The sequence below is a fragment of the Phacochoerus africanus genome, chromosome 13, assembly GCF_016906955.1.
Source record: "Phacochoerus africanus isolate WHEZ1 chromosome 13, ROS_Pafr_v1, whole genome shotgun sequence".
Classification (NCBI taxonomy): Eukaryota; Metazoa; Chordata; class Mammalia; order Artiodactyla; family Suidae; genus Phacochoerus; species Phacochoerus africanus.
In genome coordinates, this window is record NC_062556.1 from 6916504 (window position 1) to 6929198 (window position 12695).

Below are 12695 nucleotides of genomic sequence, written 5' to 3' on the forward strand. Positions count from 1 at the left end.
ACTCCATTCTGGATCCCCCGTCGCTTCTGGAGCAGGGTCCTCGGGTAGATGCATCTTGAATGATTGACTCCGTCAGGGAAAGAGTCCATGGATCAGCCAACGAGAAAGAGCCAGGGTGGGGAGAGTCTCTTTCTCTCCCTGGGGAAAGAGCCCCTGACCCGGAGCTCCCGCCCAGGGGTGGGGGCCCCACTGCCGTGAGCTGCAGACAACGGCGGGACACAGGCGCAGAAAGAGAAGACACAAAAATAACGCAGGACGGGGGCCTCCTTGACGGAGGATTTTAAGAGGACATACACCTGGAAAAGGAAGGGACAGTCTCGAAGGCCAGGCTAAGGGCCGGGTCTCAACCTGTGGAAGCTCTAGTTCAGGAGACACGGCTCAAATCAGCATCTCAGGCAGGCTTGCCCAACGGCTTAAGTGGGATGGATCCAGGTTAAGAAGAAATTCGAAAGCATGCAGAGAAGAGGGGCTTAGAATCTGGGCTACTGTTGAAACAGTGGACATGGAAAAGACGGGATGGGTTCAAAGAAACTTGGCCGCGGGAGAACTGCAGGGACCCAGTGACGGATGGGTCGGGGTGGGGGGAAGGGGGCTGGGACAGGCCTGGAGACGTCTTAGCGGCTCCCTCACGGCAGGTGCATCTCCCTGTATTTTCCAGTCCCTGGAATCTGTCACTAGGTTTTTCTTTTTGGAAAATAATTGTTTTTCATAAAACTATTTTATGTATATTGACATGCAATGGGTTTACAGCTCTTATTTTATTTTTAAAGTACAGTCGATTTATCTCTAGGTTTATCTGAATCCCTCTCTAGTCCCCCACTCTGCCTTCTTCAAGCAACCAGAAGGTCGACAGGAAAAGGGTCAGGAAGACAAAGACTCAGGACAAGTGCCAGGCAGAAGCCACGCTCCCAGTGAGGGGACAGGACCCGCTGGGGAGGAGGGCCCTTATGGGGGGGAGGGGGTGTGTGTTTTCATAAGGGACCCCCGGGGAAGGTTGGAGCCACATCAGGAAAGGCCTGGAATACCAGGCTGAATTGGGGCTTTTTTCCTGCAGGAAATGGGGGGAGCCTGGCGTGTTCCAGGCAGGGGAGTGAAACTGGCTGCCAGCCCCGAGGATCACAGGAGGAGGATGGCCAGAGCCCAGCGGCAGAGGAAGAACTGACAAGAACTGGGCCTAGACTGGTGGCAGAGAGACCAAGGTGGCACAGTAGGGAAGCAGGGATAGGGCTGGCTCTGGACAACGGAGACTTGAAGCCGGAAGCTTGGAGCTGGCTCTGTTCCTCCTCTGACCCCGCACCTCCTGCACAGCCACCCCAGAGGTGAAGGCACCCTGCCACCCGCCACTGAAGGGAGGAAGGGTACAAGGGACCTTCTGGCTGCTTCCTCTGCATCCGTGTCCCCGCATGGCCCACAGGGCTGACATGAGAGTCCTTGGGTCTCTGCTGCAGGGACACAGTCTCATTAGAAGATGCAAAAGCCACGTCCTGTGCGTGGCGAGGACCAGAGCAGGACACTGCTGACGGCTTCAATCCCAGGGCCTGCTTCCCAGAGAGACCCCAACTCTTGCAAGCTTTGTGTCACTTCACAGTCAGGTGGTCCCTGAGGCCAGGAGGACCCTTCCTGGGCTGTATTACCTATGCAGAGTCACCGGAGCCAACAGTCCCTCCAGGAGCCTTGTAAAACATATGTCCAGGAGTTTCCTGGTGGCACGGGGGAGTCAGGCTCTGGCATGGTCACTGATGTGGCTCAGGTCACTGCTGTGGCGGGGCCAAAAAAAAAAGTCTAACTTTCAGCTTCCCATACACCTGAAAGGCAACTCTTTAGACTCCACGTTCGCGAGAAAACAGGCCCCCTTATCATGAAGAAAGATCAACAGCATTACCAAGAGAGAGAGCGGTTCACCTCACAGCACCTGCCCGGGCCCCACCCCGGCCCCGATGTAGGGTCACGTCCCTCTGCACCCAGATTTCCTCAAGCCTGGTTCCTTTGTCCATAAAAAGTGGAGTACGTCCATTTGTCCTTCGATGCATCCCAACGAATCCATATTTATACAATTATAAATCCAATAATATTACGTGATTAGGAAGCCTGCTCAGGGAGAGTCTAGTCTTCCTGGGGTTGAGTGATGCCTTTGAAACCCAACACTGGAGCGCTCGCACCCCTGCAGTAGGAGACAGTTACAGAGGGATGAGGGGTCTGCCAGTCCCGAAACCAGAAGGGAAAATTATTGTTCGCTGCTTTAATCATGGCGACTCATGCAATTTGGGTGTAAATAGGCTTTTCTTCTTACTCATATTTTAATTTTCAAACAAATATGCAAATGTATGCTAATGGTATAGCTAAGCCAATTATGCATTGCACTGGAGGAAACACTCCAGCAAATTACAAAATGGGACCGTGGTTCTGACAAAGAGATCCAGAAACAGACGCAGGAACAGGGACGAGATGCACCTTGAACTTGGCTCCAGAGACCCTTCTCTTGGGAGAGCGTTTGGGATCGGGTGTCGAGGGGTTCAGAGAGAAATGAATGTGCGTGGGACCCCTCCCCCACTCCGCCACCTCGGTTCCTTCTGAACCTTCTCGATGCAGAGCCTGGATCTACCCAGCATACAGGAGAGCTGCTTGTGTGCCAAAGCTTCTAAGGGTGTGGAATTATCCTTGCACGGTTATCCCACTGATCACGTGGTCAGACCAGCATTAGAGTCGAGAAACACCATCCATCATCCATCAACTCCAGTGTCACTTCAAACTAATCCACATTCCTGGGGTTCCCACTGTGGTGCAATGGGATCAGCCGGGTCGTGGCAGGGCTCCGACACAAGTTCGATCCCCGGCCCAGCCATGGGGTGGCCAACAAACAATAATAATAATAACCGACATTCTTTATATGCATTTCTTAAACATGGCACCAGACGCTTGGCCCACAGCAGTGCTTCTTAAAATCTCTTTCCCTTTTGCACCTTGTTCCCCTCCATCTCTTTCCTCAAATCTACCTGAAGAATCCTCCCCCAGCCTTAGGTCAAGCCCACAGGGTCACCTCTGACAACGGCAGACGCGTCCCTGTGGACGGGGCGGGGGAGGGGAGGCTCCCAGGCGCACAGCCATCCTCATGGGCCCGGAGGATGCCCGGGCCTCCTCGCCCCACTCACCTCAGCCCATCCTCACGTGTCCTTTCACCTGCGTGGGACGGCGATCCTTCGCATCAGGGGCCCCGTTGTCAGCAGAGGGACCTCCAGCCACAGATTAACAGTCTGGTGACACCTTGGTGAGATCCCAGGTGTTGTGTCACCTCGGAGACGACAAGCAGGATGGGGGAGGCTCTCCTGCAGGTCCAGGGATGAAATCTTTCTATCACTAGAGGCATAAAGAGTCACCAGATCTAAGTGAACAGCAAAGGCGTAACCATGAGCATCACCAGCTGGGAGGGCTCAGAACAAACCCTTGAATCCATCTCTTTTTTTTTTTTTTTTTTGCTTTTTAGGGCCACACTCGAGGCACATGGAGAGTCCCAGGCTAGGGGCCCAATGGACCTATAGCTGCTGGCCTATGCCACAGTCACAGCCACTTGGGATCCTTAACCCACTGAGTGAGGCCAGGGATCGAACCTGCATCCTCATGGGTACTAGTCAGGTTCATTTCCGCTGAGCCTCGACGGGAACTCCCCTTGAATCCATCTTTTTTTTTTTTTTTGTCTTTTTGCCATTTCTTGGGCCGCTCCCTCGGCATATGGAGGTTCCCAGGCTAGGGGTCCAATCGGAGCTGTAGCCACCAGCCCACGCCAGAGTCACAGCCAACTCGGGATCCGAGCTGCATCTGCAACCTACACCATAGCTCACGGTAACGCCGGATCCTTAAACCCACTGAGCAAGGGCAGGGACCAAACCTGCAACCTCATGGTTCCTAGTCGGATTCGTTAACCACTGAGCCGCGACAGGAACTCCCCTTGAACCCATCTTTAAGTGCATGTGTTGGCCTTAACCCAGGCTTGCCTCTGGTTTCTCCCTGCTCCCGAATGGGTCCCCCTTGGCCAGTGCTCCCGTCGGAAGAGCCGGGCACGCAGAAGGAGAGCTTCAAGGAGACCAGGAAGGGAAAGCGGGCTGTGGAGACAGACCCCCCTTCACACCAGGGATCGGATCTTAACCCGGCTTGTTTTTGCCTCAAAGGCAAACCGCTCTGGCCCGGCTTCCCGTATTGATCTAATCAAGAGTCCAAACACAATTTCGGGACTGTCAAAACAAGACCCGAAGACCTGACATAGACAATTAACGTAAGTCAAGGAAACCCACCCGCCTCGTCCTGGCTCATCAAGGCTCCCGCATGATGCCAGCCGCCCGGCCCCAGGCCGTGCTGTCGCCGCCGGCAGGTGGCTGTGCAGGGGACGCCTGACATCAGGCTGGAAGCTATAATTACCTGCTGTATAACTTGGCTGCTAAATAGATTGTTTACAAAGGTGCGCGTGATGAAATTGCAGGCATGGCAGCGCACAGCCGTGAGGCCGGGGGAGGGGCAGCATCCTCCCTGCCACTGTGGCTGCTGCCGACTCTCACCTCCCCGGGCACCTGGGCCTCGGCCCCATGATAATGGAAATACCCGGCCTTCCTCCCTCAGGTGTCATCAGGTAAGGAAGCCCTGGCAGAATCAGACTCCCGTTGGCCCAAGACACGAGATGGAACCGCAGGCCCCCGGGGTCAGCTGGGAAGGAAATGGGCCCAGCAGGAGCCCCAGGGGGCGGAGGGAAAGTTCAAGGTCACGGGGCTCATTCCAGGCAGGTCATGGAACTGGGGACTGTCCCATTAACATACAGGGAACAATGGAACAGCATAACCTCTCTACACCATGGCTGAGAGGGACCTTCTGAGATGAGAGAAATGACTCGTCAAAAGCAAGGTGACATCAGGCAGTCCCCTTGTGGCCCAGTGGGTTAATGATCTGGTTTGTCTCTGTGGAGACTCAGGTTTGATCCCCGGCCAGGGAACTTCCCCATGCCGTGGGTGTCACCAGCGGAAAAAAAAAAAAAAAAAAAAAAGCAAGGTGACATCCAATAAGGATAAAGACCAAGACAAGGCCCTATCTGGGAACTTGGGAAAAAGCTAGAGACCCAAAATAGGAAAAATGGGTTAAACATGAAAAGGCCTATGGGGGGGTCAGGTCATATCTGACGTCAAAGATGCTTCTGTAACGAAATGCTCTTTTAAAACAAAACCAAGAAAAGAAACAGAGACAGACGCACAGTCATAGAGAGCAAACCTATGGTTACCAAAGGCGGGGGGGGGGGGGCGGGGGGAGATGCATGAGGAGTTTGGGATCAGCAGATGCAAAAACCCCTACACAGAGGATGCGGCAAGAACAAGGCCTGCGGTAGAGCACAGGGAGTCAAGATCCTCGGAGAAACCACAACGGAAAAGAATATGAAAAAGACGTGTATACACGGACACTCGCATAAGTGAATCGCTTTGCTGCACACCACAAGATAACACAACGTTGTGCACCAACCATGCTTCAATAATAAATAAAAACAAAGAGACACCCCAACGTAATTGATGGGCATGGATACCAAAAGAATTCAAGAATAAAAGACTTTTGAGAGTTTAAAAGAACCGATTTTCCAGCGCTAAGGCTTGCCATTTTGGACCGCATGGGGAAATCAGAGTAAAGAGGAAATAACTAAAGGGACGGAGAACCGGACCAACGAGAAAGAGTAAAGACTTGGACAGTTTTCACTCCACGCAAAAGGAGGTGAGAGGGGTTAGATCCTCTTGGCCCTTGGCATTCTCAGAAATTCTAGGCACAGGGGTGCCGAATTCCCTCCACCATGTCCCAGGAAAGGGAGTTACTAAAGTTTTGAGATCACAGTCACATGAGTTTCATCTGCAAAGTGCTCCCACTCTCCCCGCCAGAAACCCGCCAGGAGGCCGATGGCTGGGAATTCCCTGGAGGCCTCGCAGTTAAGGATCTGCTGTGGTCGCTGCTGGGCCGTGAGCTGGATCCCTGGCCCAGGAACTTCCTCTTGCCCTGGGCAAGGCCGCAGGAAAAAAAAAAAAAAAAAAAGGCTAGTGGCAGATAACCTCAAGCCAACACTTCTCCCTCTGCCACGGCGACATTTATGGGCTATACACGGCACCGACTGGACACCAGGCCTGCTGGGAAGCCTGGCATCCTTGCCCAGCAACACGACGGGCTCCATCTGCACCCTCAAAGAGGGTTGTGATGAAGGAAGCTCCTCCTGAGAGGAAGGAGGGTAAACTCCGCAGTAAATTCCCATTGACATTAGGGGCCCTCAGAGTAGAGACAGCTTTACATTTTGGCAGAGGGACAAAATCTGATCCCAGGACCCTCCACCTCCCGCAGACAGTGGAGGAGCCTGAGACGGTTCAGAAGCCCTCTCTGCTCGGGAACCTGCCCCTCCACTCGCCAGGCAGGATGAAAGCCCAGCAGCGTTTCTGTGCAGCAAATAGGAGTGCCGGCCGTCTAGTCCTGCCATCTGTCTGCCTGTCACATCTGTGTGCTAACTCTGAGCTTGAGGTCCAGAACCTTCCAGCCTGCTTTCTGATGAGGTGGACAGTCTGGGTCTAGTCCCGTCCTACAGGAGCGGGGGTTCCTGGGGACCCAGTACAGCCAGCGGGGAAGGAGCAAAGGAAGAGACACCTGACTTCTTGCCTCCAGCCACTGGCCAAGTCCAGCTGGAAGCAGAGGGCAGGAGAGCTGGGGGGCAAGGGCCACAGAGAACAGCCTCTGGCACGCCGAGCAGAGTGGAGAAGGGCAGGAATCAGTGGGGACTTGGGGGACATCGGAGATGGGCCAGCACAGATGGTATAACGTGGAGCCAGGACTGGGGACGACTGTGGCATCCAGCTTGTCCCAGGGAAGAAGACAAGGCAAGCCCCAGCAGGACCTCAGGCCCAGCAGCCTCTGGGAAGTCCAGGAGAGCATTGTCCACCCTCGCCATCACCCACCAGGACCCCAGGAGATACCACTGCCACCTAGAGCCCCCAGCTACCCTTCCAAAAAAGCCGGGGAGGGCCAGTGTAGGAGTGTCTGAGGGCATCGCTTCTCCAGCCGCCCAGCACTTACAGCCCCGCAGCACAGGGCCTCCCAAACCCCTTCTCATCTCCTGCTCTGAGGATGCCCCCCCTTTTTCCGACAATGGATTCGGTGCATTGCATTCAGAGGAGCCAGTATATTCAGCAGAAACGGGAGACTCTGCTCAGCAACTGGGCATGAGAGGGCACCAGGGAGGGGAGGTACCGTGTGGGAAGGACGAGGCCGGGGGGGGGGGGGGGGAAGGTCCGGAGGAGCTGCTGAAGCTTCTCAACATTGCAGACAGAGAAAACAACAGCTCCCAATAATAATAACCATTTCAGCTTTGCTCAATTATGATCTCCAGATTACGGGCATCTCATTACCACCTCAAAACGAACAAACAAAACTCCGACTTTTCTATTAACGTCACAGCCGTCAGTGTCTCATTGATTGAAGAGAGCCAACTTCAAAAGGGACTGAATTGTTTTTTCATTCTAAGTCAATCTAGAGCCTGGGCTGTGTCTGCAGACATTTTGTCTCGTCCCTGCCTCTGCCCGGGGCTCCACCTAGCGTCCGCCAGTGGGTACTACACCCTCTATCCCACTTCTTAAAGCTGCCTTTTCTCACAATGAGCTGGTTTCACAGAAAATCATGAGACTTGATAGAGGGAAAAAAATGGCCTCTGTGACAGACATTTTTCAAAAGTGGTTGAGCAATAAAGACTTCCCATTTATTGGATTTCACACATGATTTCGCTTGAGCCAAACCAAAGACTCGTGACTCTTAAAAACAAGGAAGAGGCAAGAGAGTACCGAGTATTTGGGCAATTTTCTCACGGCCTTCTTGTTTTGGGGAACCATGCCTGTGTGGACACATAAAAAGGTGACTGATTTGCATATGGAATGTGCACATACGGAGTTTGCAGGGCTAGGCCTCGTACAGCAAAGACTTATTTAAGCCCCTATAATGGGCTGAATTGTGCCCCAAATTCAGATAAATCCTGGCCCCCTGTGTCTCAGAAGGTCACCATTTTGGAGATGAGACAATTAAGTGAAAAGAAAGTCTTTAAGTCTTTGACCCTAGTCAAATCTGACTGGTGTCCTTATGAGAAGAGGAAATTTGGACACAGACTATGGAGGTAGGGGAACGGGGAGGGGGTGGTAGTGGGGAGACCCTATGAGGATGAGAAGGCAGTCACCCACCAGGCAAAGGGGAGAGGCCTCTGAAGAAACTAACCTGCCAACGCCTTGATCTTGAACTTCCAGACTCCAGAGCTGTGAGACAATACATTTCTCTTGTTTAAGCACACACACACACACACACACACACACACACACACACAGCCCCGTCTGTAGTGTTTTGTTATGTGGCCACAGCAAACTACAGCTCCTACATTTTTTCCTCCCACAAGCTGGGCAAACAGGACACCAGAGGAAACCAGTCCCATTGCTGGTAAGATTGTCTCTGCGTTTTCTACATAATGCGTTCTGAACCCGGAAAGGTTGGGCAGTAGCTTTGGCAACCTCCTTTGTCCACTCCTGCCTCCTATCAGTAGGGAACGTGGTAAGACTTAAGCCTCTCCCGGAAGTGGCTTCCTGGTGGGGGTTTAGGAGAACCCAGACCCTCCCTCAGCGGGCAGCTGGGGGACAGATAGGCCTCTGCCACAGCTGGGTGAGCAAGCTTGGTAAGTTTACTGCGCCTCTCTGAGCCCCGATCTCCTCCGCTGTAAAGTGAGGGTGATGGGGTTGCCCGGAAACTGAGGTTCAGCAGGGCATCTGGCTCGGACCTGCTCAGGACACACCCGCCAGCCACACCTGAGCCGAAGGTGCACACCAGCACCCCCAGACTTGCCTGCGGAACCCCGACTTCGCCCCTCTTCTTGGAGAGGTGGGGAGAGGGGTTGGTTAGGCGGGAGCAGGCATTTAAGCCCTCCCGCTCCCCCTCAGTGCCCCGTGGACGCCCGGCATAAAAGCCAACTTCAGAAAATTGCTTCCGGTGACCTTGGCTTTCAAGAGATCTCCTAGGAGGACAGGGGCCTTTGGCTGGACATTTAGGGACGTCACTTTTGAAGGCACAGAAGCAGGACGGCTGCAGCGGGTGCGGGAGGAAAGGGCACCACCGCCAGGAGCCCGACTCCCGGGAACCCAAGCGCCGACTCAGTCCTTTCCCGCTGCGATCAATCTCTGGCCGGGCCGTTGCCGCCGCCCGCGGCTCCGGCCCCGCGGCGCATTAGTGACTCTGTGACCCGTTCGCCCGGCGCCCTGCCCGCGGCCGCCCGCCCCGCTGCGGCGGCTGCCGGGCGGGACAGGGACAGCCGGCCTGGTCCCCGCAGCCCGAGTCCCCTCTTAAAGCGGCCCGTGCGCTCCGTGCGGACGCCCCGGGTCCCCCGCGCGGTCCCCCGTCGGGGACCCCGGCTCCCCCTGGCGGACGCCAGCTCCCTCGAGTTCCCAGCCGTTTCAGATGTTCAATTTCAGTCATCTGGGGGTGCTTTTCCAGCGCGCGCGCACACACACACTCACACACACACACACACACTCACACACACACACACACACACACACACACACACACACACACACACACACACACACACACTCTCTTTCTCTCTCTCTCTCTCCAGGTGAGGGATTTCCGGCTGGGTGCATTAGAGATCTCGGCGGCAAGATGCACACAGGCTAAGGAGCCAAAGAGAACAGAAATGCAGTAAAAATGTAAAAATGGGGTAGGCCAGCAAAGTGTCCAGAATGCTCCCTGACTGAACGCTCTGTACCAGCCTCAGAACACTCAGTGCTCGGTCTGGACTCTTCAGCCCGGGGAAACAGAGGCGTTGCATTTCTGTCCTGCAAGCACCGTATATTTGGCAAGGAGGGAATGCCTTTCAGAGGCAACTTATTTTCTTGAGTATATCAAATGTATAATACGAACTCTCAGAGGCTTCTGTCTGAAAAGGGAACACATCCTATAGGCTCCATGAAGAAGCATGTTCAGTTAAAGCACCATAAACTTTAGTCTATGGTTTGATGGAAACAGAAGTAATAAGTAAAACGTGTTTTTATGAACCTTTGAAAAAGCCTGTAGCTCTCAGTGGCAACCCCAATCCAGCCTTGTGTTTTATTCCCTTAATGAAACTTAAATGCAGAAGATGTTGCGGCGTTTCAGCATCTATGGACCCTCTCCGATGGGCCCTGTGAGTGGGCAGGTGTGAGTCAGGGCCAGCAGCCATGGCGGGTGGACGCTTCGGAATGGAGCCACTGGCATGGGTAAGAGAAAAAGGAAGAAGGAGCCAAGGGGGAGAAAATTCTATTCTTATTTCTGTTGCAAACTAAATTGACAGACATATCTTTTTTGGACCAGGGCACCTAGGAAGGGTTGTGTTGCTCTGGGCCTGGGGTCCTCAACCTTGAGGAAACCAGAGGGGCAGAGAAGCTAGGAAGGATGCAATGTCTCGCGGGCAGCCCAAGCCTGCCTCGGAGAATCGCCTGCGTGGCTGGTCCAGGCTTTTATCCATCACTCGGCCTGCCCGAGCAAGGGCTGCACTTCCAGCCCCTCGGCCCTGCCGGGACCCTCTACGAGAAACGGAAGAGCCCAGGCCTGGAGGTGGACAAGGATCTAGGGAAGAGAGAGGTTCAGAAGTGGGGGAGGGGAGTGATCTCAAATCCACAGAACGTGGACCCCAAAATGGTATATGTTTGCTTTAGCCTCTGTGTGAAGCCTTCGACCCAATTCACTGTGTGTTTACAGATGTCGTTTAGTTGGCGAGGAAGAAATAACTGGAAAACAGAGAAGAATGGAGATAGCTTGCCATCCGTATCTTGGGGGAAGCCTAACCTTTCTTGTCCAGTCAAGGTTAGTTAACACCAAAGAGAGCCAGCAGCTCGCCACGATTGTGCAGCAAATACGAATCACCCGTTGTGGCCAACGGTTCTTGCCAGGAAGCCCTGACGTCTTTGTTTATCCGAGGAGGTAAAGGAACTGTGTACACTGCGCGTCCGTCAGTGGTTCTCCAAGTCTGGTTCCCGGACAGTAGCAAATGCATCACCTGGGAGCTTATTAGAAATGCAGATTCTCAGGTCTCTCTTGAGACTCGCTGAATCAGAAGCCCTGAAGGTGGCCCCAGCATCAGTGTGGCAACGACCCTCCCAGGTCACTCTGATGCGCCTGAAGCTGGAGGAACCTCTGCTACGCATCCTGCTTTCCTGGCGGTGTCCACACTTAGCTTTGATTTGAAAGTCAGAGTGAGTCCGTGAGTGACAGGTTTAAAGGAGGGTTTGGGGAGTTCCCGTTGTGGCTCAGAGGGTTAAGAACTCGACTAGGATCCACGAGGATACAAGTTCGATCCCAGGCCTCACTCAGTGCGTGAAAGATCCAGCTTTGCCACAAGCTGCGGTGTAGGTCGCAGATGCGGCTTGGATCTGGCGTTGCTGAGGCTGTAGTGTAGGCCGGCAGCTGCAGCTCTGATTTGACTCCTAGCCTGGGACCCTCCATGTGCTGCAGGTGCGGCCGTAAAAAGACCAAAAAATGTAGGGTTTGGACTGTGGGAAAGAAGGCTTGATAAATATGAAATCATTCCGCCCAGTCTATTCAGGGCAAGACACGCATAAATCAGCAGCCAGCCTCTGAGAAGACAGACAGGAGGAAAGGGGCGGGGAATGGGCTTAATGGAGCCTGGGGGAGGTTTCTGCTGATGCGCCACAGGGCTCTGCTTCCAGCCAGGCTCACCCAACCTTGACCGTGGATGCAAATAAACCAGTGCTTACCAAATATAAGATGTACCGATTTAAGTTCCTGGAAATCGAAAACAGTTCATCGATAGATCTGAGAAGATAGCAACAGAATTGGGACCGTGGTTTCAAGTTAATAGCGTGTCTTGTGTTTGGGATAAGGTACTGTCGTCGGGACCCAGCAGCCAACAGCGCTGATACAAATGAATTAGGGTCTGTACAGACAGTATCGTCAGAGGCAAAGTCAACAGGATGATGTGACCACTGGAAAAAGCCAACGAGATAATCAGGCTCTCTTAAACTCTTGTCTTTTTTTTTTACGGCCATACCCTTGGCATATAGAAGTTCCTGGAACTAGGGGTTGAACTGGAGCGGCAGCTGCCAGCCCACGCCACAGCCACAGCCACAGCCACGGCAACACCAGATCTGAGCCGTGTCTGCGACCTATACCCCAGCTTGTAGTGACACCGGATCCTTAACCCAGTGAGCAAGGCCAGGGATCAAACCCACATCCTCCTGGATACTGTCAGGTTCTTAACCCACTGAGCCACAGTGGGAACTCCCAAAAGTCCTTGTCTTTTAAGGGGAGTGTGGTAGACTGGGGAAATGTCCCCCCAAAATACCCACATTCTTATCACTGGAGCCTGGAAATACTACCTTCTGTGGGAGAGGGGCTTTGCAGTTGTGATAAAGTTACGGATCTTGAGAGGAGATGGAAAGAGGAGCCAGAGTTATCCGGGTGGGGCCCTTACATGCGATTGGGTGCGTTTTTCTAAGGGCAGCAAAGAGAGTTTGACTGAACAAGAGAGATAGTGAGGCGAAGACAGAACAGAGGGATTTGCAAGTGCTGGCCTTGAAGCCTGGGGGATGCAGCCACACCAGAGAGTTCCAGCAGCCACCAGCAGCCCCAAGAGGCGACAGATTCCCCACCAGAGTCTCTGGGCGGCGCACGGT